Source organism: Leptinotarsa decemlineata, unplaced genomic scaffold (assembly GCF_025532065.1).
Source record: "Leptinotarsa decemlineata unplaced genomic scaffold, Ldec_3_MD MMD2_tig00000008_RagTag_RagTag, whole genome shotgun sequence".
Taxonomy (NCBI): Eukaryota; Metazoa; Arthropoda; class Insecta; order Coleoptera; family Chrysomelidae; genus Leptinotarsa; species Leptinotarsa decemlineata.
This window is the reverse complement of record NW_027412537.1, coordinates 5923638-5947934: the sequence shown is the minus strand read 5'-3', so window position 1 is coordinate 5947934 and position 24297 is coordinate 5923638. Positions and strand designations below refer to the sequence as shown.

General features: G+C 38.0%; 1 protein-coding gene and 1 long non-coding RNA gene across 2 annotated transcripts in view; one reads left to right on the top strand and one right to left on the bottom strand.

Annotated features, from left to right (window-relative positions):
• The first annotated feature begins 955 nt into the window (after positions 1-955).
• LOC111511934 (uncharacterized) overlaps positions 956-24297 on the top strand; it is a 79080-nt gene continuing 55738 nt past the window's right edge. The window contains exon 1 of the mRNA XM_023168047.2: positions 956-1173. The gene's annotated coding sequence lies outside the window, so the exon portion shown is untranslated. The remainder of the gene's footprint in view (positions 1174-24297) is intronic.
• Positions 9996-11989, bottom strand: LOC141480675 (uncharacterized). Its single transcript, XR_012464487.1, has 2 exons — positions 11664-11989; positions 9996-11561 (listed from the first exon to the last, which is right to left on the bottom strand). It is a non-coding gene; the product is annotated as an uncharacterized lncRNA (long non-coding RNA).

Here is a 24297-nt window from a genome sequence, read left to right as displayed (position 1 = left end):
AGATTAACGGAAATGCATAAAATAATAATTTTACAAATAAATAGTTACGGAGATAAAACCCGAACACAACAGCTCGCCTATTTCATGAGAAATTTCCAGTGGCTCATCAGCCACTGATGAGTGGCTGATAAGCCCTAAACCGGTCTGCAAGTGTGCCCGTTCCAGAATTGGAGGTCGACTCTTCAAGTTGTATTGCCAATTGCATATGCAGGACATTTTCTGTGAAGAAACCTGCACTGACGCCTGTCGGATATAATCCAACGCCCTTTGTGGTATTAGCCAGGGGAGTAGTGGTTTTCTGATAGGCGTCAGTCCATTGAACCTACTGTGAAGGTATATCGAGACTGGCTTGAACGTTTGGAGTTCATTTGCTTTAGATTTGTTTACTGCCAGTCTTCAATCATAGCCCACTGACTAATATGAAAGAAAACACTTTCCCAACACCAGGACAAGAAATTACGGTCTCTCGATCCGCATTTCGCTAATCAAGTTAGCGTCCTCAGGAGAACAGTCCAGTTTTCACTGGATTTGCCATGAAAAATTGAACCAAAAACGTTCGATTCTCAAAGTGGGCATACATTCGATAAAAAAAATTTGTTGGTATTTTTTCAAGTTAATTTTCTGTCCTAAATCTGTTTTTTCCGTTAACCAGTTGTCGCACTCCTACGAACGACAACCCTCAGAAGTGTGAGTTAAAGACTAACGAGGTCTTACCTTTTACAGTGTGATTTGTAACACGACTTGGACGATAGCAAGTGAAAATCGATCGTTCAGCCTGGGGCTTGAACCACCGACCAACACGGCGTTCAATTCGAGTGAGTGAACAAAGCACCCACGTCGAATACCTTAGATTTTACTATTTTCGTGAAAAATATGTTTTGACAAAATAACACTTGGGAACCAGAGTAAATCTAGATCGCGGCAAGCCGGCAGACAGCAGGAAATGCTGACCGAGAGTCCTGCAATCACAGGACTAGCCGCGCAGGCGGAAGACTTGCAGTCTGGTGCGATACGGTGCAAGAGCAAAAACTAAGGTTCGCGACAATCCACAATTCAGTTGCGTTCTCCATTCAGCGGGAAATGACGCTGCAAGCTGCTTGTCAGTGATAGATCTGAGCGGGACCGGTATTTTTTCATTTTCGGTGCGATTCGAGATTGTGTCGGTTTTTTCAGGTGCGTATAGATGTGAGCTTATCTCGATGGTGTTGTATTAAGTTTTGTGTTACAGTCTGGTTCACAAGTAACATTTCATAAAAAAATTACCCTCCAAGAATGATAATTATGATTGTATTGGAAAATCAACTACCAAAAATGAAAATGTCATTCGATTCATAAAAGCATCTAAAAATTTTGTGATAATTTTGAAAAGGACCGGCAAAAGTTAATAATGCATAAATGATGATATGATTTTTGGAAATATCTCAAAAAATATTCAAAATAACTGAAATTAGAAAAATATCTTTGAAGAACAAGAAATTTCTAAAAAAAATCCCACCTTTCGGAACTGTACCAGTAATTGATTGAAATTTTAATAATTTTCATTTCAAAATGAAATTTAGGTTCAAAACATGAAGTTATTCTTCCTCAATCAAATAATGAACTCGAACAAAAAAAGATATTTTTACCAAATTAGTATGAATTTCGAAGGGAAAAATAGTGCCGGCAAAATATATTTACTGTTTCAATTAGTTAAAGTTGTAGGTTAAGGTAAAAACCCAGATAATTTCTAAGTTAAAAACCTGGAAGTTTTTCACTTCTGACAGCTATTCACAAAAATCTTTAGGAAAGATCTCTGTGTTGAAAAAAAAAATTAAAATACACATTTAGGATTTTCCAATTATGCATCAACAATCGAAGGCGTCAAAAAGTTAATGTGAATGAAGTAACCAAATTTTTTTTCAATTATTTTTATTATTTTGTGTTCTTATTGCTGTCCGTGATATATCTTAGCGGGACCGTTATTTTTTCGGTGCAATTGTGTCATTTTTTGCAGGTGCGTATAGATTTAAGCTCATTTCGATGGTTTTTGTGTTACGGTGTTACACTAAAAATATTTGAAATTTGAAAAAAGATCTTCAACAATCAGGAAATTTCTGACAAAAAATTGCTCTTCCCGGAACTGAATCGATAATATTCATTATTTCAAATACGTGATCGAAATTGGGCCTAAAAACGGGCATATGACGAAATCATATGCTTGAACGAAAATGGTATTTTAACGGATTTAATATGAATATTAAGGTAAATCATTTCAGTACTATCAAGATACACAAAAAACAATAATCCGCCAGCAATACATTCTTACCGCTTCTTTTGATCAATTAATTTTTCGTAGTTGATGAAAATTCAGATCATTCTCGAATTAAAAATCTAGGACTTTTTCACTTCTCAGAGCTATTGTTTGAAGTAAGTTTTAAAAAATTCTCGTTGGAAAAACTTGAAAATGAAATCCTTTTATTTTAATATTAGAAGGTATTATAAAATTGAAGATTTTAATAAAGCAACCAATTTTTTTTCTCAATTATCATTTTGTGTTTTTAGTTCTAGCGAGACCGTTCCTTGTTTATTTTGACATCTAAACACTTCATGAAACTTTTGAAGAAAGATAGACAAAACTGCAAAAGTTATAAATAATAAAGTAAAACTTGATTTGGTTTCTTGCAAATATTTCAAAAAATCCAAGGAGATGAAAGGATATATTTGAAGAACAGAACATTCACTATACCAATAATATTTGTAATTTCAATTTGGAAGTGAAAATTGGGCTTAAAACGGGAAAAGACGGACCCGAGCGGTTTCGAATCAGACACTTCAACAAAAATTATCTTAACAAATTCAAAATGAATATTCAAGAAAAAAACAGCTAGATATTTTTTAGACACATTAGTGCAAAAAGTCTACAATTTTTGAACTGAAATCCTTGGATTTTTTTCATTCCTCACTATAGCTTAAGAAAAGATCTCGTCAACAATTGAAGGCATTACGAAATGTGTGAATGAAGCGACCAAAAATTATTTTTCAATTTTTGTTGGTTGTCCTTATATCTCAGCGATAGTTTATTCATTATTATTGTTATTATTTATGAATAAATTCTCTTTGAACTCGAAATGATCTTCCAGGGTCGAAGTATATCTTCCATGGTAAATGATTAAATCTATTGTATACTATTATTCAATAATATTTTCTCAAGTTTACTGTATAGTTATATATAACAACTTATTCGTAACTATCAATGAGCCATGCTGCGAGAAATAAGATTTTATCTTTTTGTTCATCATAAAAAGGTTGTTGGTTCAAAAAATTTGAAACAATATTTTGTTCAAATCTAAAGAAATGAACTTTAAATGTTCAAGCCAGTTTCGGATATCAGAAAACAACTACTCCACTGGCTAATACCACGATCGGCGTTGGATTATATCCGACAGGCGTCAGTGCAGGAATCTTCACAGAAAATTTCCTGCATATGCAATTTGCAATATAACTGAAAGAGTCGACCTTCAATTTTGGAACGGGCACACTTGCAAACCAGTTTCGAGCTCCTTAGCCGCTCAACAGTGCAAGATAGTGACCATCATCGACCTAAAGTCAATGATATTCCATAATTGAAAATCGAAATTATTTCAGAGTATTTCATTTCTCGTAGGCATAGCTCACTGAATAATAAGAAAGTTTTTCTTCCTCATTCAGAGGAATCGGGCAAATTTCAGATTTGCAGTTGGTTAGTACCTCGTCCACTAGATAGAGTGATATTTTCGTTGTTCGCTCCAATTTAAGACGAGGAATGAAATACTCAGGAAGAATTTCGATTTTCAATTTCCAGAATCTCTGGATGAACTGCTGATGGGAAGCAACATTCCGACAATTGCTGCTGGCGACTTCAATGCCAAGCACAGACCTTGTAGCAGAGCCACAAATCGAAACGGCCAAGCGCTCCATGCGCATATTGACAGGCATGAATATCTTGTGCTGGGACCAGATGAGCCTACGTACTATCGCGGGCAGACTAGGCCTGACGTACTAGACATCGCGCTTCTCAGAAACGTCTCTCTGACTAGCGAAATTTACGTTCTGTCGGAACTGGATTCTGATCATAATCCAGTAATCCTGGTATTGGGCGATGATCTTCCTCCCCCTTGACACGAGAGAGAAATCTCCTGAGAAGGCTCTATCAGCGAACCCTTTTCCCAGGGGACAAAACAGCGGCGAATTGGATGGCCAATCAAGTCAAACAGGCCATCATTGAGCATCGAAACTAAAGGTGGGAAGAGCCCTTGGAATCCTTCGAACCTGGGAGTGACGAGCTTTGGCGAGTCACTCGTAGGCTCAGGGGGAAGAAGACTGCTCTCTCACTCATTCACGGAGAACGCGGAGTGTGCTACTTCCCCGCCGACAAGACGTTAGCCTTTGCAGACACGATGGAACGTCAGTTTCAACTTAACGTTGACGACGATGACGACATCGATCGCGATATGCTGCTGGAAGACCGGGTTCACCGACTCCTCAGAGAAGATGACGACGACGACATCCGTCCGGCTTCTATGGAAGAACTGAAAAAGGTTATATCAAGGCTGCAAAGGCCAAGAAGGTTCCGGGGGTCGACTCAATAACCAACAAGTTGTTGAAGAGACTCCCGGAGAACTGCGTTGGATTTCTTTTAAACTCAATTAACAGTTCGTTGGCCCTCAGACACTTCCCTAGAAGGTGGAAGCATGCGATCGTCGTCATGCTCCCAAAACAGGGTCAGAACTAGCTGTTCCCGCAGAATTATCGCCCGATCAGTCTACTCTCGTCGGCGGCTAAGCTGGCTGAAAGAGTTGTATTGCAAATACTCAACGAAGAAGTTGAGGACCGAAATGTTCTGCCTAACGAACAATTCGGCTTCAGGAGAGATCACTACACTGAATTACAGGCTCTGAGGTTGGTCGAAAACACCATCAGCGAGCTTAACAACAACAAAAAAGTGCATATTGTGCTTTTAGACATTTCAAAGGCCTTCGACCGAGTATGGCACGAAGGTCTTATGCACAAGCTAAACGCGTTCGACCTACCTCGGGGCCTGATCCAGTGGATCGGGTCTTTCCTGAAAGACAGAACTTTTCAGATCAGAGTAGAGGGCTCTCTGTCTGATAGCAGAGAGATCCTCGCTGGAATGCCAGAGGGGGCCGTGCTCTCTCCGACGCTGTATTCACTCTACACCAGCGACCTGCCTAGGTCCGAGCGAGTGAAGATATCCCTGTACGCCGATAACACGGCTCTTCTCTCATCTTCCATGGGTCGAGAGCTCGGCGTCGTCTACATGCAACGTGCATTGGACGACCTCGAGCGCTAGTACCTCGATTGGAAGATCCGAGTAAACCCGGAAAAGACTCAGGCGATAATCATGGGAAGATTACTATCTTCTCCGGCCAGAAAAGTGAGAATCTCTGGAAGGGAGATTGATTGGCAAGCGCGGGTGAAGTACCTCGGCCTTCTAATTAACCGTAGGCTCACTTGGAACCCGCACATCATGTACGTTAAGTCTAAGATCGAGGGTCGGATAGCCAGTCTGTACCCTCTGATCAACAGAAAATCAAAAATGAGCACGAATAACAAAATCATGATCTATAACACGATGTTCAAGCCTGTCATCATGTATGCTTCAGGCGTCTGGGGACAAGCGGCTCCGTCCAACATTTCCATTTTGGAAAGGTTGCAAAATAAGCTAATTAGGATGATTGTGAATGCTCCTTGGTTCGTGCGGAATGAAGCCATCCGCAGAGATTTGCAGCTGCCTTCCATTCGGCAGTCCATCCAGTCGAGGAATGAGAGAGTTTTTGAAAGAACGGAAACTCATGAAAACCCGTTAGTTAGGGAAGCCACATATTATGCTGTAGACGACCCCTCCCGATATAGAAGGCCCCGACACTCTGTCGAATGAGGCCCTCATGTCCCCCGTTAACGGATGAATAACTTTCTCATCCAACCCACCCCAGCCAGGTAGGGGTATCCCGTGAAGGGCGGCACTGATGTCTAAGGACTTCATGCCGTCATGAATCAGTCATGAACCCATTGGTCCTTCTCGAGACCAACAATCAGTCGAAAGGGTAGGGGAGCTGGACTCCAAACCTGGAAGAATTGACGATGACATTCTGGCGATTTTCAATAATGGAATGTGATTGACTTTAGGTCGATGATGGTCACTATCTTGCACTGACGAGCGGCTAAGGAGCTCAAAACCGGTCTGCAAGAGTGCCCGTTCCAAAATTGAAGGTCGACTCTTTCAGTTGTATTGCCCATTGCATATGCAGGAAATTTTCTGTGAAGATTCCTGCACTAACGCCTGTCGGATGCAATCCATCGCCGTTCGTGGTATTAGCCAGTGGAGTAGTTGTTTTCTGATAGGCATCAGTCCATTCAACCTACTGTGTAAGTATATCCAAGACTGGCTTGAACATTTAAAGTTCATTTCTTTACATTTGTTTACTGTCAGTCTTCAAGCATAGCCCACTTACTGATGAGAAAATATTTTGTTCCATTCTTTTTTCTGTAGAGATTGAGTATCATAAATATTTTTTTAACGGGTATACTATGACACAATTATTGCTGAGTTAGTTTTCATCTGGATGTTCAACATTACGTTTTCTTCAATTGAATAAGAAATCAAAAATTGTAGATAATATAATATTTTTCTATTTCAGTATATTCTACATTGTTCATGAGATATCCATTTATCAATAAATTATCGAACCTACTCGTATATTGCAGAAAAAGTCAATCCAAGTTTTTGGCAACCATAATTGGCTACACAACTTCATGATATCCAGATATCTGTGACTACAAATTATACAATATATAAATATTTCAGGGTCAGAACCAAAACAGCCCGAATACGTCATGTAGATACCAAAACCATATAGTCATTTGAGTGGGATTTGTGATTTACGCGATTTTAGTAACGTTGACATTTACAGCAAAGCCGACTATTTAATATCTTCCTTGGAATTAAAATGTTATACACCATTGTGAATAATAATGATAAATAAACCAAATGATTCCTGATTATCTTCAAGAATGGTGTCTTCTCAATTAAATAAAGGAACGTGAAAAGGTGACAAGAATTCTATAACCCAATGTTGCCAGTTGAATTCTCAACGTCCTGATAAACAATATCAGAAATGTCCTATTCAAAATTTCCGAAACATTGATTGTAGTGAGATTATTTTAATACCCAATTTCGTAACCTCAAATATCTGAAAAAATAAATTACAAATTTAAAATAATTTCTACTTTCTAACGAAAATTCATTAAAATTTATGACTCAAAACTCATCTTTCACAAAAACCTAGGAATTGTTAGTCCAGTGGGTCAGGCAGAGAAAAACGCCGAATTTATTGAATCTATTGAATCAATTGAATCAAATTAAAATTAACTTAAGTTCAAGAACCCTACAGAGTAAATCCTTCCGACCTGTCCATTGCTCACGCTCAAATGATCCGATAATATTGATTCTTACATGAGCTTGATCAGTTATTTCTGAACTGTAAATGATTTGAGTAACCATTATTTTAACGAATACTGCTGCATGAGGATGTTTGTTATAGTAAAACAAGTCTTGTAACCAATTTTGTGAAACCTCTGCATTGAACCGAATTTCACTCTCAAGATATTCCAAGTGCTTCTAAGAAATGACCAAGAGGTGGATAGGAAACACACACCCTGTTCATCCAGAACGCTCTGAAAGAGGAGAAAGCCATGATTATTTTTCATGAGTATGAGGTTGGTTGTTGGGTTTAATATCAAACACCCAATATGGTTTTCGGAAGAATAAATCAACATTTAGATCTTTACTGAAAATCATTGGAGACATTGTCGAGGGTCTTGAGTACGATGTGTCCAAAGCATTCGACTGACATGACCTTTTGTTGCTTAAGTTAAAGAGTTTGACGGCATTAGAAGTATACCTCACAAACTACCTCACAAACAGCAAACAGTAAAATTAGGTACATATATTTCTGATCTTTGAACCACCAAATATGGAATTCCCCAAAGCTCGGTACTTGGATTGTTATTGATCTCATATACATGAATGATATCTGTCAGCATACTACTATTATTACTTCCACTATTTTATTTGCTGACGATACTTCTTTTATCAACACCTCTTCAAATTCATCTACTTTTTTGATAATGGCTGATGAATCCATTCATTATGAGAAAAATTGGTTTACCGCCAACTTCATGCAATTAAAAGATCAGAAGACTCAAAAAAATTAATTTCAAGTAACAGCAACTATGTATTACAATCGATGAGTCCCTTAATTGGTATATGCATACAGAAAATTTAAACAAACATCTGTTTAGTATCTAGTTTATGAGAAGGCTACAATATATTTTCAATCCAGAAATGCTGGGAAATACATTTTTGGTTTATTTAACTCCCGAATTAGTTATGGCACAATCTTATGGAGTAATTCTCGCCATGCCGCAAACATTTTCAGGTCTCAAAGAAAGACCATACGCCTGATAACCGGAGTTGGTACTAGAGAGTAGTGTCGTGACTTATTTATCAAACTGTGAATGATGACGTCGCCATGTATTTATTGTTTCCAAACTGTCTGTGAAATACACGAAAACAAAAGAAACCATCCCTTTACTTCCGATATTCACACTCATGATACTAGATCTGCTGATCGAATAGTGTTGCCGCGATTTCGTTTAATCAAATCCAAAACGAACTTCATGAATTTCAAACTTTACAAGTTGATTTCAAAGAAGCGTTCAGTTGAAAAGAGCTATTGGAGATATCCTTTTGGAACATTATTTTTATACAAAATGGTTTAGACTTTCGCGGCTGAGGTTTTCAGTGTCATTATTTTTCGAGTTTGAAAGCCGTGATTTTTGGAATTTCTTCCTGACGTTTCACTGGCGCGAGTGGCTAGCGTCTTCAGAGGTTTAACCATCACGGCTTGCTGTCCGATGACTAGCTTCTAGGCTTCGTAAAGCGTATTTATGCCTTGTCTTGTACCTGTACTTGTACCTGTACTTGAAGCTGGAACATTAACAATCTTGCTGCCTGTTGTCATTCTGTTCGTTATTCTCAAATTTTTTAAAATGGGGTTCCATATTCGGTTGAGGTTCATCGCTTCTTCTTTTCTGTTGAAATTCTCCGTGTGTTTGTGGATCTCTATTGCCTCCCGTAGTCGGTTATAATATCCCTGGTTGGGGGCAATTAGTTCTGTGTTTTCAAACAAAAATCTGTGGTCTCCTTCACTAAGTGCGTGTTCTGCCACAGCTGACTTGTCCGCTCGGTCTAGTCTGCATTTCCTTTTATGTTTTTTTAGTCTTGTTACCATAGATCGTTTGGTGGTTCCGATATATATCTTCCCACAAGTGCACGGTATGCGATAGACCCCTGCTACTGATAAAGGGTCTCTTTTGTCTTTAGCCGACCTGAGGCTTTGTTGTATTTTCCTCGTGGGTTTGGAGACTGTTCCGATGTCGTGTTCATCCAACAGAGTTTTCCAATTCTGTTCGTGACTCTAGGGATAAACGGTAGATATGCGCGTGCAACCAACTGATCCTTTTTCGCTTTTTGAACCGTGGTGCTCTTCGGTTTCATGGCTTTCCTGATCTCGGAAGCACTGTATCCATTCGATCCCAAGGTGACTTCAAGCAAAGTTTACCGAATACTATAAGTTGGTTCACTCCAAGGAATTCGTTTGTCGGTACGGCTCAGGATTGCATTTTTTGCGATTTCCATAAATCATATCGCCGACAGACGATGTCTGGAAGCCGCCGGCCGCATGACAGTTATACGAGGGCAGTTCCTATTCGCGATATCTACAGGGGACGTTCCGAAGTTGAAACTTCGCTTGCTCGGTTGTATCAGACAGATAAACAAAGATACGAAAGTAGTTGTTTGTCGATCAACTTCTAGAAACATGATAGATAAACTCATGAATAAATGATCTAAGAAACAGATCAGAGTGATTTACTGATGAAATGATAAACATACATTCAGAAAAACATGTTTTATTAACAAAAATAATACAATTATATAATGTTATATGTTTATAAATGATTTAAAATATTCAATTTTACATTGCATGATTTATGTTTCCTAACAATCTTCATGTCCTGGTTCATGAATTTTAAAGTAAAGTATATCCGAACTCTTGTATATAAAGATATATAATAATCGAAGAGGAATTTTTGACATGGATGTGAGAAAAGAATTTTCGAATATTTTGTTTTCAAATACTGTCCAATTCCCTTCTCACTGCCGATTTTATCAAAATTTTCAATGAATATGTTTTCCATCTCTATTACATGGTCAACAATATCTCTTGATGGGAACTTGGGAAGCCAACGTGACTTTCATTTTTTGAAAATTATTTCGATAAATGTGGTCATTATTAAGTTTAAGAGCCAATTTATATTGTTTAGTTCTATCATAATTATACATTGTTTCTATGTAATGTTTTCTTGTTTCTCCACCCTGAAGTAAAAACTGATAGGAAAACAAATTGTTTCGTGTCGACTTCAGCAAGTGCGGGATATCAAACAAATATACAAGTTTATGATCGTCTATCAGAAATATGGGATTTTCGTCTGTAACATTCAAAGTTTTCACCAACTTCTGAAAATTTGAACCCTGATCGGAAACCACCCCCATGACATTTAGGCCTATACTTTTGCATCTTCGTACCGTTTTGAACAAAATATCTTTCAAATCATCAGAAGTTGCTGATGTCTTATAGAAAAAGTATGCAAGTGGTATTTTCCAATTGCTTGCCAAACCTCTGACCATTACTGTTAGAGCACTACTTGCTATGTCAGTAGAGGTCCCATTCAAACTTGTTTGGAAACCTACTATTTTGTCTCTGGAAATATCATAATAAAGATGAGATTTCAAAGATATTTCGTCTAGGCATAAAATACAATATCTTTCTTTCTCCTTCATGAGCCCAATCCTGAATTCAATAACACGAAAAATAAAATCGTTGAAGCCTGGTTCAACAATCCAATTTTTCGTGAAACGATGAAGTGTACTTTTTGACGGTAATCTACAAATTGTTGAAAATTTTTTGTATGCTTTCGGACCAAGAAAATAAAGAGTCAATGCAAACTGTTTGAATTCGTCACTATACCTGAACCCTTTTGGTGCTTTATTTATCAAAGAAAGCTGTGCTTTCAAGAGCTTACAATATTGCTCAGGATATTTTCGATCCAGAAACTTGAAAACATCATCCAGAGTAATTCCGGTTTCGTCCAGTGCTCTTTTTGATGTTGAAGCTACTGTTTTCTCTAGTGATACAATTTTTTTTCGTAATGCCACTTTTCTTGGAGTTCCCGAAGAGAGTTTAGCAGATGTTTGGCTGCATTCATCTAAAAGAAAGATGTACGTACTTTCAATAATTGTTTTCTTGTCATCGTTTTTTTTTCCGAAGCATATAAAAATAGATCAGGTAAGTATATAATATAACGAAAAGATATTTCACCTCGTGATCCTAATTGATCCGTTTGAACCTGAGCATCAATGTAAATAAAATCCTTGCTAGTACCGGCAATGGCATCATCATCTGGAAGGTTTAAACAACAAAATTGATATTGTAAATTTCATATGTTAAAAAGTGGAATAAGATTTTTTCATCATTTGAATCTATAAACTTCACTGAACCAACCTTTCTGAGAACCATCTTGAGGCAGACGCAATGAAGGAACATCATAGCTATGAATACGAGAATTCACAATATCATCGGCTCTAAAATGTAAGCTGCAAATTTTAATTCTATTGTGACTCTGCTCTGGGGTAAGAGTAGCATATCTATGATTCCCAATGAAGCCTAATACATTTTTCCAACGTTGACACCTAAAAAAAAATTCAAGTATATCAATCGATAAACTGAACATTTTGAAAAAAGATTGAAATGAGTTTGGATTGGCAAATGCCGGCGGTATATTTCGTTATGAATAATTTTATACAACAAAACCATAAAAGGTATAGATAGGTAAATAAAAATTAATGGTGAATATATTGGATGCATACCTTTCACTGTACTTTGGGCAGCGGAAAAAACGAAATACCTGGGCTTCCCACCGTACTCAGACAACCATCCACTGAGCAATACGTCGACATTTTCACAAAATAAATATTTCGAACTCCGAACGAACACAACACTATCACAATACCAAAGTTTACCGATTCTGTAGTCTTTGACAATACCAAACAATACGGACAACCTTTATATCTCGTGTGCCGACGAGAACTGGTAACTTCAAGCGACACACTGTACTACCTCGGCTGGTAATTACCCGCTGTCGCTAGCGGGCGGCGAGATTTCTCAGATGTCGAAAAATGAGCGAGTGACACGTCTTATAGTATTCTGTAGTCTTTGCTTCAAGGTGTTTCAGTTCCCTCTCCAGATGTTCTGGGTTCACATATTCTCCGAGCCCGTTCCGTTAGAGTGGAGATGACTCCTCTCTTTTGGCTAGGATGGTGGTTCGATAGGGCGTGCAAGTATCTATCTGTGCGTGTGGGTTTTCGATACATTTTGTGGGTTAGTCTAACGTCATCACCCGAAGACGATTATAGATATTAATAATCGAAACGTTGTGAACTAACGTGGCTTGGAATCTTTCAATTTTGTATACTTTATTTTATATTTTTTGTTCAATCGTTCTATTGTTACTTGTATGTTATTTCACTATTCTTTCATTTCAGGTTATTTTTGCTTAATATGATTGTTATTTTCAGCTATTCATTTTAAATTCTCCCTTTTTAGTTGTTTCAGGGATTTCATATCATTTTATATAGTAGACAATGGAAGTCCGAACTAGTGAAATTCATTAGAATTTTGCGTTTTCGCACGATTAATATTTTTTAATTCCTAAGTTCGATTTGATATAAGTTTGATAGGTTTGTTTTCTCTTCTTTCCCATAAAATGTATCACAAATAGGTTGAAAATTTTTATTTTGGAGCTCAAACGATCTTGAAATAGTAAACAATTAGACTGGAACCGCCGCCTTGACAATGAAACATAAACATACTGATTTATAAATACTAGAACGATATTCTTCTCAGCCATATAATTTTCAACAAACCAGCTCAAGAAAGAATTTGAATTTGAGTTCGAGTTTACATGCAAGATCGGTTCTATCGTATTCGTATTATATTTTGGATTTATTCAAGTAACACTTTACGAGGTCTATTCGAAAATTTCGCGGGCTACGTTCATTCAATTAGCAATTTTTTTATTTTTTCCATTTGCTCGAACATATGTTCACAGTTTCAACTGTTCGGCATGTTCAGTTTGTTGGTGAGAGGCATAAAAGTTAGAAGTGTTTTTCGTGTTCGGCGATTTTCTGTTATCGAAAAACATGAATCAAGGAATTTGATTAAAATTTTGTGTAAGAAATAGAGTTAAGTGCATAAAAACATTTGAAATGTTGACAGTGGCATACGGTGATTGTACTCCGAGTCAGAAAAATGTGTACAAATGGTACAAGCTTTTCATAGAAGGTCGTGAAGATGCGAATGACAATGCTCGCACTGGACGTTCTCCCTAGCACATCAACAACCGATTAAAATGTTGGGAAAGTGAAGAAAATTGTTATGGAAAATCGTCCAATCGTCCCAATGGAAGAGCCCAGGAGAGCCAAGACCAAAAATAGCACGCCAAGTTTGATCAAATATCAAGGTTTTACTAACTCTTTTGTCACATTGTCGTACAGTAAATAAGGAGTATTATCTTGAAGTTATGCGCGCTTGCAAGAAAAAATACGAAGAAAACTTCCGGTATTGTGGAAAACGTTTTGGCTTTGGCATTTACGATAATGCACCTGCTCACTCGTCATTGCTTGATAAAAAACAACACCGCAATCATGCTTCATCCACCGTATTCAGCGAATTTAGTACCCTGCGACTTTTTTCTGTTCTCAAGATTGAAGGGACCCATGAAAGAACAGCGTTTTGCGACGATTGAAGAAATAAATACCGAATCGCTGAGAGGACATAACAAAAAGTGCATATCAGAACTGCTTCGAGGATTGAAAAACAAGTAAAGGAGACTACTTTGAAAGAGATTAAATAGAAATTGATGAATAAATAAATATTTTTTTGGGAAAAATGAAAATTCAACTTATATTTTGAACCAGACCTCTTATTGTGGGATTTTCACTGGACATTGTATAGAACCGCAACAACCGTAAGTCGTGTTTCTTTATACAATAGCTTTCTCAAGCATATACTGTAGTATAGAAACTCTCAGTATAAAAACGCTTGAGAAAAATATTGTGTAGCGAAACACTTGTTGTGAACTCTCCATCCACCGACCAACCAGGTTATTTTTATTGTCGAATCTGTTCCAATTCCCTTGTTCAACTGTAGTAATTATAAACAATGCCTTGGCATCACTACTCGTTTCATCGCAATAGTTCTCAAAGACATTTTGTAAATATTGTATGGAGCATCTTACATAGGCTTTAAAATACCGGCACTGGCACTGTCATGTCCAGAATTCTTGAAAAATCTCACGGTATTTTGGTGAGTTCAACAAAATTGAAGCTTATGGCCGTGTAATCAATTTGTACAAAACTCAAACCTAGTTTATGATAACTAAAAGAGTAATCAACGGCCATCAGATATTCTACATAGTCTGTTTTCTCTCTTCTTCAGATTGAAATGTGTTAATGGCCATTCCACTTCTGTATTTCTGACATTAAACTTGAATTTCAGGTTAGTAAGGTTAAGAGGTTAGCGGTTAGGTTGACATAATGAATAAAAATTTACATTCCGAGTTTATAGTTGGAATTACCAAATTACATTATAGAAAGTGAGTTCGACATCTTTACAAAAAATTAACAATAATAAATTCAAAGATATCACTTGGAGTCAAGCTACTCTCCCAGTTAAGTCTAGTGGTTTAGGTATTCGATTAGCCTCGTCCCTCTCATTTCCAGCAATTTTTTTCTCTTATAACAGTTCTCGTCATATGGTCAACTGCATTCTTTCTGAATCTTTGTCTGAAATTTCTGATGCGTAGGGTTAGGTTAGGTCAAAAGTGAGTGGGTCTATTCGACCCTCCACCGCAACCCGCAAGGGTTTATTGTGGCTCACACCTATTCTCACTCGGCCAAACAAACCCAGCTTCCTAATGAAGCCGATTAGTTTGTATGGTGAGTGGTCTTTCAGGTCAGATGGTAAGAGTAGGTAAGAGTACGGTTCTGCCAAACTCTAAAGACCTGATTCAGTCCCCAGCGGGGCAGGTACAAAGTATATGCTCTGTTGATGAGGTAGTCGGATAGTCGAATTGCAAGATTCCCACCTTGATACCCACGACAACCTTCCCATATGAGGGTTTTTACACGTCAGCTACACCTGACGATGCCTTAGATTCAGCCGTGCAGGGCTTTCTCGCCTCTGGTTTTGATGAAACTTCACTTGAGCGCAAACGTTTGCTAACCTGCTCATGGGGTTTAGTTCCCCCAACTGAGACAGATTCTGCGTACGCTGCAGCTCTCGCTCCCGAACTAAATTCACAGGGAGGTCAGTTGGAGTCGTAAACTCAACATCCATCTTCTCTGTAGACTCGTTCCTCAACTAAATTTACAGTGAGGTCCGTTGGAGTCGTAAACTCGACATCCATCTCCTCTGTAGACTCGCTCCTGAATTAAATTTACAGGAAGGTCAGTTGGAGTCGTAAACTCGACATCCATGTCCTCTGTAGACTCGCTCCTGAATTAAATTTACAGGGAAGTCAGTTGGAGTCGTAAACTCGACATCCATCTCCTCTGTAGACTCGCTCCTGAACTAAATTTACAGGGAGGTCAGTTGGAGTCGTAAACTCGTCATCCATCTCCTCTGAAGACTCACTCCTGAACTAAATTTACAGGGAGGTCAGTTGGAGTCGTTAACTCGATTTCCATCTCCTCTGTAAACTCGCTCCTGAACTAAATTTACAGGGAGGTCAGTTGGAGTCGTTAACTCGATTTCCACCTCCTCTGTAAACTCGCTCCTGAACTAAATTTACAGGGAGGTCAGTTGAAGTCGTACATTCGACATCCATTTCCTCTGTAGACTCGCTCCTGAACTAAATTTACAGGGAGGTCAGTTGGAGTCGTAAACTCGTCATCCATCTCCTCTGAAGACTCACTCCTGAACTAAATTTACAGGGAGGTCAGTTGGAGTCGTTAACTCGATTTCCACCTCCTCTGTAAACTCGCTCCTGAACTAAATTTACAGTGAGGTCCGTTGGAGTCGTGAACTCGACATCCATCTCCTCTGTAGACTCGCTCCTGAATTAAATTTACAGGAAGGTCAGTTGGAGTCGTAAACTCGACATCCATCTCCTCTGTAGACTCGCTCCTGAACTAAATTTACAGGGAGGTCAGTTGGAGTCGTAAACTCGTCATCCATCTCCTCTGAAGACTCACTCCTGAACTAAATTCACAGGGAGGTCGGTTGGAGTCGTTAACTCGATTTCTACCTCCTCTGTAAACTCGCTCCTGAACTAAATTTACAGGGAGGTCAGTTGGAGTAGTACACTCGACATCCATCTCCTCTGTAGAGTCGCTTCTGATCTAAGTTTACAGGGAGGTCAGTTGGAGTCGTAAACTCGACATCCATCTCCTCTGTAGACTCGCTCCTGAACTAAATTTACAGGGAGGTCAGTTGGAGTCGTAAACTCGTCATCCATCTTCTCTGAAGACTCACTCCTGAACTAAATTTACAGGGAGGTCAGTTGGAGTCGTAAACTCGACATCCATCTCCTCTGTAGACTCGCTCCTGAACTAAATTCACAGGGAGGTCAGTTGGAGTCGTAAACTCGTCATCCATCTCCTCTGAAGACTCACTCCTGAACTAAATTTACAGGGAGGTCAGTTGGAGTCGTTAACTCGATTTCCATCTCCTCTGTAAACTCGCTCCTGAACTAAATTTACAGGGAGGTCAGTTGGAGTCGTTAACTCGATTTCCACCTCCTCTGTAAACTCGCTCCTGAACTAAATTTACAGGGAGGTCAGTTGAAGTCGTACATTCGACATCCATTTCCTCTGTAGACTCGCTCCTGAACTAAATTTACAGGGAGGTCAGTTGGAGTCGTAAACTCGTCATCCATCTCCTCTGAAGACTCACTCCTGAACTAAATTTACAGGGAGGTCAGTTGGAGTCGTTAACTCGATTTCCACCTCCTCTGTAAACTCGCTCCTGAACTAAATTTACAGTGAGGTCCGTTGGAGTCGTGAACTCGACATCCATCTCCTCTGTAGACTCGCTCCTGAATTAAATTTACAGGAAGGTCAGTTGGAGTCGTAAACTCGACATCCATCTCCTCTGTAGACTCGCTCCTGAACTAAATTTACAGGGAGGTCAGTTGGAGTCGTAAACTCGTCATCCATCTCCTCTGAAGACTCACTCCTGAACTAAATTTACAGGGAGGTCGGTTGGAGTCGTTAACTCGATTTCTACCTCCTCTGTAAACTCGCTCCTGAACTAAATTTACAGGGAGGTCAGTTGGAGTCGTAAACTCGTCATCCATCTCCTCTGAAGACTCACTCCTGAACTAAATTTACAGGGAGGTCAGTTGGAGTCGTTAACTCGATTTCCACCTCCTCTGTAAACTCGCTCCTGAACTAAATTTACAGTGAGGTCCGTTGGAGTCGTGAACTCGTCATCCATCTCCTCTGAAGACTCACTCCTGAACTAAATTTACAGGGAGGTCGGTTGGAGTCGTTAACTCGATTTCTACCTCCTCTGTAAACTCGCTCCTGAACTAAATTTACAGGGAGGTCAGTTGGAGTCGTAAACTCGTCATCCATCTCCTCTGAAGACTCACTCCTGAACTAAATTTACAGGGAGGTCAGTTGGAGTCGTTAACTCGATTTCCACCTCCTCTGTAAACTCGCTCCTGAACTAAATTTACAGGGAGGTCAGTTGAAGTCGTACATTCGACATCCATTTCCTCTGTAGACTCGCTCCTGAACTAAATTTACAGGGAGGTCAGTTGGAGTCGTAAACTCGTCATCCATCTCCTCTGAAGACTCACTCCTGAACTAAATTTACAGGGAGGTCAGTTGGAGTCGTTAACTCGATTTCCACCTCCTCTGTAAACTCGCTCCTGAACTAAATTTACAGTGAGGTCCGTTGGAGTCGTGAACTCGTCATCCATCTCCTCTGAAGACTCACTCCTGAACTAAATTTACAGGGAGGTCGGTTGGAGTCGTTAACTCGATTTCTACCTCCTCTGTAAACTCGCTCCTGAACTAAATTTACAGGGAGGTCAGTTGGAGTCGTAAACTCGTCATCCATCTCCTCTGAAGACTCACTCCTGAACTAAATTTACAGGGAGGTCGGTTGGAGTCGTTAACTCGATTTCTACCTCCTCTGTAAACTCGCTCCTGAACTAAATTTACAGGGAGGTCAGTTGGAGTCGTAAACTCGTCATCCATCTCCTCTGAAGACTCACTCCTGAACTAAATTTACAGGGAGGTCAGTTGGAGTCGTTAACTCGATTTCCACCTCCTCTGTAAACTCGCTCCTGAACTAAATTTACAGTGAGGTCCGTTGGAGTCGTGAACTCGACATCCATCTCCTCTGTAGACTCGCTCCTGAATTAAATTTACAGGAAGGTCAGTTGGAGTCGTAAACTCGACATCCATCTCCTCTGTAGACTCGCTCCTGAACTAAATTTACAGGGAGGTCAGTTGGAGTCGTAAACTCGTCATCCATCTCCTCTGAAGACTCACTCCTGAACTAAATTTACAGGGAGGTCGGTTGGAGTCGTTAACTCGATTTCTACCTCCTCTGTAAACTCGCTCCTGAACTAAATTTACAGGGAGGTCAGTTGGAGTAGTACACTCGACATCCATCTCCTCTGTAGAGTCGCTTCTGATCTAAGTTTACAGGGAGGTCAGTTGGAGTCGTAAACTCGACATCCATCTCCTCTGTAGACTCGCTCCTGAACTAAATTCACAGGGAGGTCAGTTGGAGTCGTAAACTCGTCATCCATCTTCTCTGAAGACTCACTCCTGAACTAAATTTACAGGGAGGTCAGTTGGAGTCGTTAACTCGATTCCCACCTCCTCTGTAAACTCGCTCCTGAACTAAATTTACAGGGAGGTCAGTTGGAGTAGTACACTCGACATCCATCTCCTCTGTAGAGTCGCTTCTGATCTAAGTTTACAGGGAGGTCAGTTGAAGTCGTAAGCTCGGCATCCATCGCCTCTATAGACTCAGCGTCAGAAATTGTTTTTAAGTTTACTCTGTCTATAAAGGTCCCACGAGTAGCTAGGGAAAGAAGGTCAATCACGGCAGAGCCCCGCATTACCGTGACAAGGCGATGCTACGACGAGAGGGCACCCGGTATCTGGAAGGTTCCGTAGAGACAGCTGATAGGCTCAGTGTCATTCATCCTCTCGGCACGGATACACACACCTTATAGGATTAAGCTATCGTTGGGATGCCATTCAGTTAGGGAATAACAGAACCATAAGTGGTTCTGTCATTCCTGTATCCAGTGGGGCTACGTGGAAGCAGGCATCCGATGGCCGGTTTGCTCAACCCCCACATCCCAAGCAAGGCAAGGGAAGATGAACAAGGACAGCCAAACCGCCCTGATGCGTATTATTTGGATAGTTGAAATAAATGGTTATCTCAAACGAAAAATACCCTTCCCGAAAATAAGTGTTAGGAAGCCTGGGATTATGCAATGATCAATTTGGCTCACAATCAACTTCTAGAGTCAGATGAACGTTCCGATATTCAAATGGCTAGATTCAACGCTGTTATTTCCAAAGAATCTAGTGCCTGGATGAATTCTCTTTCTGTGGCTTCTTTGGATACCCTCTTAGATGATGCATCTTTTGAAATTTCGATAGGTCTTCGGTTAGGTTCTTCGATTTGTGTTAGTTAATAATGCAGATGTGAATCCACTGTTGAAAAAAATGGTTATCAGTGCCTAAGTTGTGAATTCAGTTCTGGCAGATTTTCAAGACATCATTCCATTAATGATTTTGTAAAAAGAGCTCTAGCTACCGCAGAGGTTCCTTTAGCTTTTGAACCCGTTGGTGTCAGTCGAGATGATGGAAAGCGTCCAGACGGGATGAGTCTAATTCCTTGGAAATTTTGGAAACCTCTGGTTTGGGACTTCACCTGCGTAGACACAGTTGCAGCTTCACACCTTGCTGCTACGTCTGATTCCAGTGGTGCAGCTGCAATGATTGCCTAAAAATTAAAATATCGGAAATACTCTACTTTGCTAAGTTCCTACTGTTTCTTTCCTGTTGCAATTGAAATCTCTGGTGTTTTTGGATCTCATGCTTCTGAATTATTGGAAGAAATTGGTAGAAGAATGATGAATTCTACCGATGACAACCGAACCTATCAATTTTTAATTCAAAGAATCAGCATCGCCATTCAAAGGGGTAATGCCACATCGATATTGGGTACTCTTCCGTCTACTCAAAAATAAAGTGAAATATTCCTGAACCCACAAATCAAATCAAAATTTCCTATGAACAACGCAAAATGAAGTAAGCGGATTGACCATTTCTCGATTTTCTCAGAAGATGCAGAGGAGAGTAAACAAGTTCTGGAATTATCATTCCTCATTCCGTTGGTCCAATGATGGAGAGAATAATCGCATCCGTGATTACTCGAAAGAAAACAGCAGTGGCGAACGTATCATCAACAGCTACAACACAATTAGATCAGTGATACATTCCTCAGTCAAAACCCTTGGGTTTAATGGGTTGAAAAATATTGGCAACAACTGTTTTATGGACAGTTTAATTCAATACTTATCAAATACGAGATGGTTACTGGAATATTTGAAAAAGGATAAGTACATGAAAGATATCAATACTAATATTTCTAGTATGGAGGGTGCTTTAATCCAAGTTTTCGCAGAAGTTACCAAGGAATTGTGGTCTGAAGATTCATCTGATTGAGCAGTGAACACAGTCTCCTTAAAAAGTGAGATACAGCGTTTCATGGGTCATACGCATCAAGACGCCCAGGAGTTCCTTCGTTTTCTTTTAGAAGGTTTACATGATGACATCAGTAGAACCTAAACTGATTCAAATGATTTAATTGGCAAAAATATTGTAACTAGATGTATTTAGCATGTAATTTTCTAATCGAAGCTTTATCATTGGTGTCGATTTATAGAAACATTGGGAAATACATTCTTTAAATTTGCATAAAGTACTATAATAGGAACTAACAAAAAATAACTCCTTCGGTTGACATAATTATCATTTCTCTACAAAGTTACTTTCAAACATAGTAAAAGACAGAGATGATCTCAGACGTTTTGGTCAGTGAAATAATGATTGCGAATTTATGTTCCATGATTTGCATGGATTAAAATTTTATAACACTGGTATATATTATACAAAAATCCTTGAATACACGTTGGCTACCAAATATGCAGGGAATTCGCTAGATCAGAGCAGGTATGAAATGATCACTAAAGAATAGTCATAAGGGACTTATTGATTTGAAAATCAAATCGGACTGATGCAAACCAGAAGAACATATTCAGTTTGAATAAAAGGTCATTATGGTCAAGTAGAAAGGGAATATGTATTTCTAGATAATTCCAGAAATTCATTCATATTTCGAATAATACATGTTGAGGAAAAATATGATAGTAATTATTCAAAATAACAATGAATGGAAGCCTTTTGGATTTTCAACTGACAAAGCTGAAATTTCCCAAAATTGATTAACCTCCTTACAAATTTCATTATCGCTTTTTATATTGCTGAAAAACGAGTACACGATTTATACAATGAATATCGAAGTAAAAATGTATTTAATGGTCATGCAAATATGCGTTATCTCCAAAAAGGTGTTATTTTTGTCATGTTAGTTCCCTTCAATAATGTTTTATTCATCTGTATTTACTTTATCATTCCACGAGCGCACGCAACGAGCTGCTAAAATTTTATCAAAATAAATAGAATTTGAAGTGTAAGTGGTAGTTAATGAAGTTTAGCAGTTTATGTACTTAACTAGGTTCAGATGGTTTTATTGGATACGCAATGGAATAATAAATATTTGTTCTATTCGGGTATGAAACGATATAGAAGAAATGCATATTGATGTACTGAAACTATTGAAGGAAACAGCAAACTGACGACCACAAAAAAAAGATTCTTCAATTATTTTGAGGAATATTTGGTTATATTTCAGTGAACCGTTTATGTGTTTAACATATTGAAATATTTTATTCTAGTTGACAAATCCCCGCATAATTTCAATTCAAATTCACTTTTCGAGTACGTTTTTGGCGAATATATCGAAAACTTTTGGGAGATATTCAAAATTCGAAAAGAGATCCTTGAAGAACAGAAAATTGACTAGAACTGCAGCATCAGCCTTTATAATTTTAAATGAGCGGTGAAAATAAAGCAAAATAGCTCCAGGGCGCGACGCCCGCTCCGGGCGCTTCAATAATACAAATTATTTCACCCGTTTAAATATGAATATTAAGGTATAACAACTGTTAGATACTTGATGGATAGTTGAATGAACAATATTTTCTCCTATTTCCAAGATGAAGGTTCATATTGAAATTTTGATATCCTACAAACTTAGAGTGGTGTTTTTATTGTTTTTTGTTTTTTTTTAAGTTAAAAAAATATCTTTGCTGGAAAAGTTGAGATGAGTAACAAATTTCAATTTTATAGATTTTATGATGGAGTTTATTGATTATTAATTGTTATATTCAATCTAAAAGACTCTTTCGTTGAGTGTATATTCCCATATCTCAATATATAGGAATCCTTCTCAACATCTCAGGTGGGTTCGCTCAAATAAATTGGAACTTACCAGAAATCGACTCGATTTGCAGATGTACCTGTAAATGAAAATTCGAAGAGACAAAATCAAAATATCAATAAATAACAAATTTATTAATAATATGTAAAAGACTTGAAAAAATTTTAAAGTCCAAAATATCAATTATGAAATTTAGGAACATGTTTTATGACAAGCAACATTGCATGAATTTCGGAACAGGAATTTTAATCTAAAATGTCATTTATCGTGTCTTATACACAAATTACACTTTGAACTGTTTTATTGAATCAGCTGATTTAAGAAAATCTCCTTTTCTTTAGTTAACACCACTGTCCTTATCGATTATGGATGAGATTTGCATATACATATATACAGCTTATTTTTGGAAAAGTTCGAACTTTCAATTTGTGGTATAAGTACCTGGTTTCTCTCTTTTTGTTTGTGTAGTTATGTTAACCATTGAAATTATTCGGTGGAAATCCTGGAATTGGACTCTTGGAAAACTGGAATCTATGGTAGGCAATTTTCTTGCTTTTCTCACTTTTGGATTTGCTTTTACGGTAGGTTGTATTAGATTATTTTTAATTATAATTTACAATTTGTTTTAGCTTTGTTTTGTGATTATTTTCAAGTAATTTTGTAAGAAATCCTAGAGCATCAAAAAACGTGGCTTCTCTCTCAAAGCATAGAAAACAATTCTGTTGTTGTATTTCATCAGTTCGGACTTTCATTGTCTAATATAATATAAATTGATTTGAAATCCCTGAAAAAAATTAAAAAGATTAACCGAAAATAACAATTTTATTAAACAAAAAAACTGAAATTACAAAGAAATAACATACAAGCAACAACCAAAAAAATATAAATTGAAATATTAATAAAAGCTGAAAATTAAAAAATATTATTAACAAATAATGAAAAATGAAAACTGAAAGATTCCAAACCAAGTTATGTCACGACGTTTCGATTGTTAGTATCCACAATCGTCTTTGGGTGATAACTGGACTGGAACCGTCAATATCTAAGTTAATGATATTTTTTAATTTTCAGCTTTTATTAATATTTCAATTTTTATTTTTTTGGTTGTTGCTTGTATGTTATTTCTTTGTAATTTCAGTTTTTTTGTTCAATACAATTGTTATTTTCGATTAATCTTTTTACTATTTTTCAGGGATTTCAAACCAATTTACATTATATTAGACAATGGAAGTCCGAACTGATGAAATACACCACGAAACATTGTCAACCACCATCAAACAATTCTCTTGTTGAAAAAATAAATGTCAATCTTCCACTTTGCTTGAATACCAACCACTAATTTTCACAAGTTCAAATTTGGAAATTACATATCTCTATTTCTAATTCATTCACAAACTTGATATAAACATCCGAATTTTGCCACATTTCTCTTTTAACTATTTACAAATTTTGTATATCCCTACTTATTTATAAATTTCCTAATTTTCTCTATGCATCAACTAATGCATTTCTCTCTATCAGTCACGTGATTTCC